This window comes from Peromyscus maniculatus, chromosome 7 (genome assembly GCF_049852395.1).
Source record: "Peromyscus maniculatus bairdii isolate BWxNUB_F1_BW_parent chromosome 7, HU_Pman_BW_mat_3.1, whole genome shotgun sequence".
Taxonomy (NCBI): Eukaryota; Metazoa; Chordata; class Mammalia; order Rodentia; family Cricetidae; genus Peromyscus; species Peromyscus maniculatus.
In genome coordinates, this window is record NC_134858.1 from 69,747,437 (window position 1) to 69,753,594 (window position 6,158).

At 42.2% G+C, this 6,158-nt stretch overlaps 1 pseudogene; it reads right to left on the reverse strand.

Moving 5' to 3' along the window:
- Positions 1 to 5,840: 5,840 nt before the first annotated feature.
- On the reverse strand, positions 5,841 to 5,925 carry LOC121831193 (U6 spliceosomal RNA; annotated as a pseudogene).
- Positions 5,926 to 6,158: the final 233 nt, after the last annotated feature.

Here is a 6,158-nt window from a genome sequence, read left to right on the forward strand (position 1 = left end):
CTAGCCATCAAACAGAAACGCTGTTGCATCTTGGCCTTCAAAATACAACACCTCCATAGCTCTGAACATTTCAGCCATTTACTGTATCGTAGCAATACTGGAGTGGGCCATGGGAGCTAACTGTTGGTGGTTTTTTATTGTGTTTGAAGACATCGTTGCAGGAATCTGAGGCTTTCTTTCTCCCCCGCCCCCCCCCTTTTTTTTTTTACCCTCAGCTGTCCTGGATCTCACTCTGTAGATCAGGCTGGCCTTGAACTCACAGAGACCTGCCTGCCTCTGCCTCCAGAGTGCTGGGATTAAAGGCGTGCGACTCCGCCGCCTGGCTGAATCTGGGGTTTTCAAGCTAACATTTCCTGTGAAGTTGGTGGCATTTCCACATGAATAGGATCCTATAAAATAAATCAGATGTGCAGAAATCTGGATAGCTCAAAGTTAGGAAAGGAGTCAGTCAGTCAGGGACGGGTGTGCTGATGACTCAGCTGAAAACTATTTAGGCCAACTCCTATGTCTTTCCTTCAGGAGCCTCATGTGACTGTTTCTGCCTAAGAAGCTCAGCTCCTCTTCCTCCTCCTTCTCTTTCTCTTCTTCTTCCTCCTCCTTTTCCTCCTCTTTCTCCTCTTCCTCTTTTACTTCCTCCTCTTCCTCCTCCTCTTCCTCTTATGTGCTTCTGTGATGTTTCCTTATCTAATATTTCTTTAGTCATTGTAAAAGATAGAAGTGTCTACAAAGTGCGAATCAGTGAAGAATTACTTCTGACAGGATTGATCTCCACAGTATATAAAGAACTCAAGAAACTAGACATCAAAATACTGAATAGTCCAATTAAAAAAATGGGCTAAAGAGCTAAACAGAGAATTCACAAAACAAGAATCACAAATGGCTGAAAGACATTTAAGAAATGCTCAACATCCTTAATCATCAGAGAAATGCAAATCAAAACGACTCTGAGATACCACCTTACACCTGTTAGAATGGCTATGATCAAAAACACCAATGACAGTCAATGTTGGAGAGGATGTGGAGCAAAGGGAACACTCCTCCACTGTTGGTGGGAATGTAAACTTGTACAACCACTGTGGAAATCAGTATGGCGGTTTCTCAGAAAATTAGGAATCGAACTATCTCAAGACCCAGCCATCCCACTCTTGGGCATATACCCAAGGAATGCTGATTCATACCATAAAGATACATGCTCAGCTATGTTCATAGCAGCACTATTTGTAATAGCCAGAACCTGGAAACAACCTAGATGCCCGTCAATGGAAGAATGGATGAAAAAAATGTGGTACATATACACAATGGAGTACTACTCAGCAGAGAAAAACAATGAAAGCATGAAATTTGCAGGCAAATTGATGGAACTAGAAAAAAATCATCCTGAGTGAGGTAACCCAAACCCAGAAAGACAGTCATGGTGTGTACTCCCTCATAAGTGGATTCTAGATATAAAATAAAGAACAATCAGATCACAAAAAAAAAAAAAAAGAATTACTCCTGACCTCTTTAGCATTTGTTCTAAGTGTAAATGCAACTCTAGGCACTTAGTGTTTTAATTTGTGGGTTAATTGTAAATAATTATTGTAGCAGTAATGTAATATTTAGAACTTAGTTTTTCATCGTTTTTTTAAAAATTGATTTTTTTTCCTTCCTCCCTCCCTTCCTCCTCCTATTTCTCTCTTTTTCACTCTTTTTGGTGTGTTGAGATAGTATCTTGTCATGTAGTCCAGACTGAGTAAAACTCATGATCCTCCTGCCTCAGCTTTCCAAGTGCTGGGATTACTGGTGTGTGACCAGGCCATCTTAAATCCGATTTCATGACGGAAGGCAGCTTATCCTGAGTTTACTGCTTTTCTCCATAAGGATACTTAGTGAAAGAAATTAATATTTTAGCTAGAGAAGCCTCCGACCTTCACAGAAATTTTTGCAAAGAATAGAATCTATTGCCTCTTACCCTCCTTCTCCTCTTGTCTCCATTTGTTGCTGTGTGGTCTTAGACCAGTTACACAACATCTCTGGGCTTCAGTTCTGTTATTCATGGACTCTAAATAATGATAGCACCTTCTTCTGGCATACCTGGCATACAGGGAAGGTTAAAAAACATTTTAGCTATTACTTTTGTGTGTGTGTGTGTCTTTTTTTGAGACAGTGTTTCTCTGTGTAGCTTTGGAGCCTTCCCTGGAACTCACTCTGTAGCCCAGGCTGGCCTTGAACTCACAGAGATCCACCTGCCTCTGCCTCCCAAATGCTGGGATTAAAGGCGTGCTCCACCACCGCCCGGCCGCTATTACTGTTTTTTAATTAGCTCAATATATATATTTCACATCCTTTTTCTTTATTTCCTCCTTTTTACATCTCCTAGTGAGGGAACAAGTCATCTCTAAGCATACTGGGAGACTAAAAAGCATAAAATGAAGCAAATTCCAAAGTCCAACAAGAGGGCCATGTTGTATCACTCCAGAGACTCCATCCAGCTCATGGTCAGAAAGTCTGCTTCTCCAGAAATGGCGAAGCTGTTCATGCGGCCACGGCAGCAGGTCCAGGTCCTGCATTCTGTCATTCCCAGCCTGCTCTTCTCCTCTCTATTTTCAATGTGTGATTTTTTTAATACATAGATTGGCATGTGCAACCAAGATAACATGCACACATTAAAGCTTCACCCATTCAGGTCCCTCTGTGAGTTGTTTCATCCTTTCTAACGATGTTGACATTCATCTGTGTGTTGTGTGCATAAATTTTCACACATGTGAAGTATTACAGTGACGGAAAGTGTAAGAAATAAAGACTGGATTACACTTGACAGGATATACACGAGATGTTTTTTCATTCTTTGATGAAGTAGTTACAGCCAGACCAAAGCAGAATGGAAACATTCAGTTATCTGGCCATGAGTAGTGATGGGGTAGGCAGTGGATTTCCTGCTATTAAAGAAACGGTGGGGGGCTGGAGAGATGGCTCAGAGGTTAAGAACACTGGCTGCTTTTCCAGAGGTCCTGAGTTCAATTCCCAGCACCCACATGGTGGCTCACAACCATCTGTAATGAGATCTGGCTCCCTCTTCTGGCCCACAGGGATACATGCAGACAGAACACTGTGTACATGATAAATAAACAAACCTTTAAAAAAAAAAAAAAGAAAGAAAGAAACGGTGGTCAAGCTGGACAAGCATGACTGACCATGACTCTCAGGGTGTCACATTCACATTTTGTCCAGTCTGTGGACAATGACACTGATCTAAGGTGACAGAATACTGTAAGACATCATTTAGTTAGTTCTTTGTTAGTCTCTGATGAACTGCTTCAATAAATATCCCTGAATTTTAAATCCCAAGACATTTTTATTTCAATACAATTTATGACTAGCAGTAGAGCTGTCCACAGGTGGTATTGGATTTCTCCATATTCCTCCTTGCCATTTATGCAAGGCATAGGTCTCCTTTATTCTTGAGTCAATCCCACTACCATCCATGCACAAGAAGAGGAAGGTGCCCAAGGGTCTGTGCCCATAGCTAGAGAGAGTAGAAGCAAAAAACCAAGGTAAGCTATGAATTTGATAATTCACTCTTGACTAATCAAGGGTTGACACAGTTGTATTAGAAGTGCGTGAATCGGGACCAGTGAAGTTCAATGCATCCTGGGCTAAGATTGACAAGGCACAGTGTGGAATAAGCCCTACCCTTTTTTTTTTTTAATGGTTGAGGAGAAGGTTTTTATTGTAGATATAAGAGAGCACACAGCCAGAGGCACCTGGAGGAGTCCAGGGTAGGGAGAGAAAGTAGCAGACTAAATATGGCCAGTTGACTGAACTGGGCCATGAAAGGAGAAAGAGGTGGGGAGAGTGAGCGAGCAGGGAGAGAGGGGGCCAAGAGAGAGGATCACGGGCCAAGACAGCCCAACTGAGCCCAACTTAACGATGTGATTTCTTCAGTCTTTGGCTTAGAATTTCCCTACTTACCAAGGAACTGCAACAGGTAATGAATGAAGACTATAACGTTTCCTTAATGATGCCTTCTTTCTCAAAATTACTGTCCAGTCCATACCACAGACATCTATTGTGATGCTATTTTGTGGGATTCAAAATAACAAAGCACTGACTTTGTTCTAAGTGGTTTTCTCTCAATTCAAAGACTTGACAGAAAGTCAAAAAGGGCCAAAGCATTGGGTGATGAGGAAGGCTTTGGATAGAGTTGTACTATTCCTCCATAACCAAAGAAGACATCGGATTTTATTATTTTCTTTCCTTTCCTGTTCTTAAAGGTCTTACTGTGTAGCTTAGATTGGCCTTGAACTCCAAGTAGCTCCTACCTTAGCTTCCTGAGTACTGAGATTACAAGTGTGTGCCACCACACTCAACTTGGGTCTTTTTTTTTAGATTTTTTTTTCTTATGTATACAGTGTTCTGCCTGCACACCAAAAGAGGGCACCAGATCTCATTACAGATGACTGTGAGCCACCATGTGGTTGCTGGGAATTGAACTCAGGACCTGTGGAAGAGCAGCCAGTGCTCTTAACCGCTGAGCCATCTCTCCAGCCCCCGCTTGAGTCTTACTCTGCATATTATTTGTTTGGTTATTTATAAATATGTAAATATTTGTACATTTATCATCTAGAGACATAGCCCAGGCTGACCTTGAACTTGCTAGGTAGCTGAGGATGGCCTTGAACTCCTGGTCCTCCTGCTTCTATATCCCAAGTGCTGGGATTATAAGTATGCTCCACTAAGCCTTGGTTCGAATAGCAGTTTTTTTTTTCTTTTTTTCTGAGACAGGGTTTCTCTGTATAGCCTTGGCTGTCCTGGAACTCATTGTAGACCAGGCTAGCCTCAAACTTAGAGATACCTGCTTCTGCCTCTCAAGTGCTGGGATTAAAGGCATGTGCCACCACCTGGTTGAATAGCACTTAAATAATCATTGGCCTACTGTGTTCCTGACCAGATTGCCACCTGTAGTTTTCGCCAGCTCTTAGTATTGCAAATCTTTCTAATTTTTGTATCCATCAAATAAACATGTGTGGTGCAAGTCTTACACACAAATGATTGTTGGTAAGCTGTCGATGATGAAAATTGACCACTAAACATCGGTTGGGAGGACAGTCACACAAATCAAGCATGAAACAACAGGACAAAATAATGGGTACTATAACAACAGAATTACCAACCATGTAAATGGATCACTGCAAAGCCAGAATTCAGTGTGGAGATCTGGGTTCAGAATCACACCAAGGGTAAGCAACAGACCTGTGTCTCTGCCCCTGATGCCAGTATGCTTCTCACTTCAAAGTTACGAACACCGTCGTGAGTATCAGGGCTTCTCACAGCAATAAAATGTTTCACTTTCCATGTCGAACGTCCACTGGTTATAACTAGGATCCACTGAGTGTCTGTCTGCTCAGGGCCTTTTCCATGCTCATTTGCTCATCTCTAGTGAAAAACTCAGTCATTCTCAGCTGTGAGTGGTAAGAACGGGAGTGTGTATCGTCTGGTTGCTTACAGGCTTCAACTTTCTGATCTATAAAAATCTTTCAGGAGGGGGTTGCACAATGGCCCCGTGGGAAAAATGTTGTGATACAAACCTGGGGACCTGAATTTTACCCCTAAAGCCTGTGTAAGGTAGAAAGGAGGGAACCAGTTCCCAGAATCTGTCCTACGACCTGTGTAAGTGTGCTGCGGCACACACTCACAAATATATATCACACACACACAGAGACCATAATAGTGCATTTAAAACTTAATTGGCAGGAAATGAGGGGGGACCCCAGGGTGTGGACATTCTTTCTCAGGTCAAGTAGACAGGTAAATGGAAGAAGAGTAATTTTTTCAGGTTTTGGTTGCCTTTCTGAGTTTTCAGTTATGAAGTGAGTTCAAAATTTTGTGTGTCATCCTTGTGCAGGAGCCATGCTAATCTGCTCTGTATCGTTTTTTTTTGTTTTGTTTTGTTTTAGTATATGTTCTGCCGAAGGGAGCACCATCCTGGGATATCTTAGGCCCTGTCTCAAAACATTAAAAACGGAATAGAAAACAAAGGCATACACCCACCACCACCCAACCTTTCTCCTCAATGTGCTATCTCCTAGAAATCCTGTCACCATGAGCTGGGAACGGAGCCTGCAATATGTGAGTCCTTGAAGATCCAACCCACATGCACTGACTTATTCAGGCTGTTT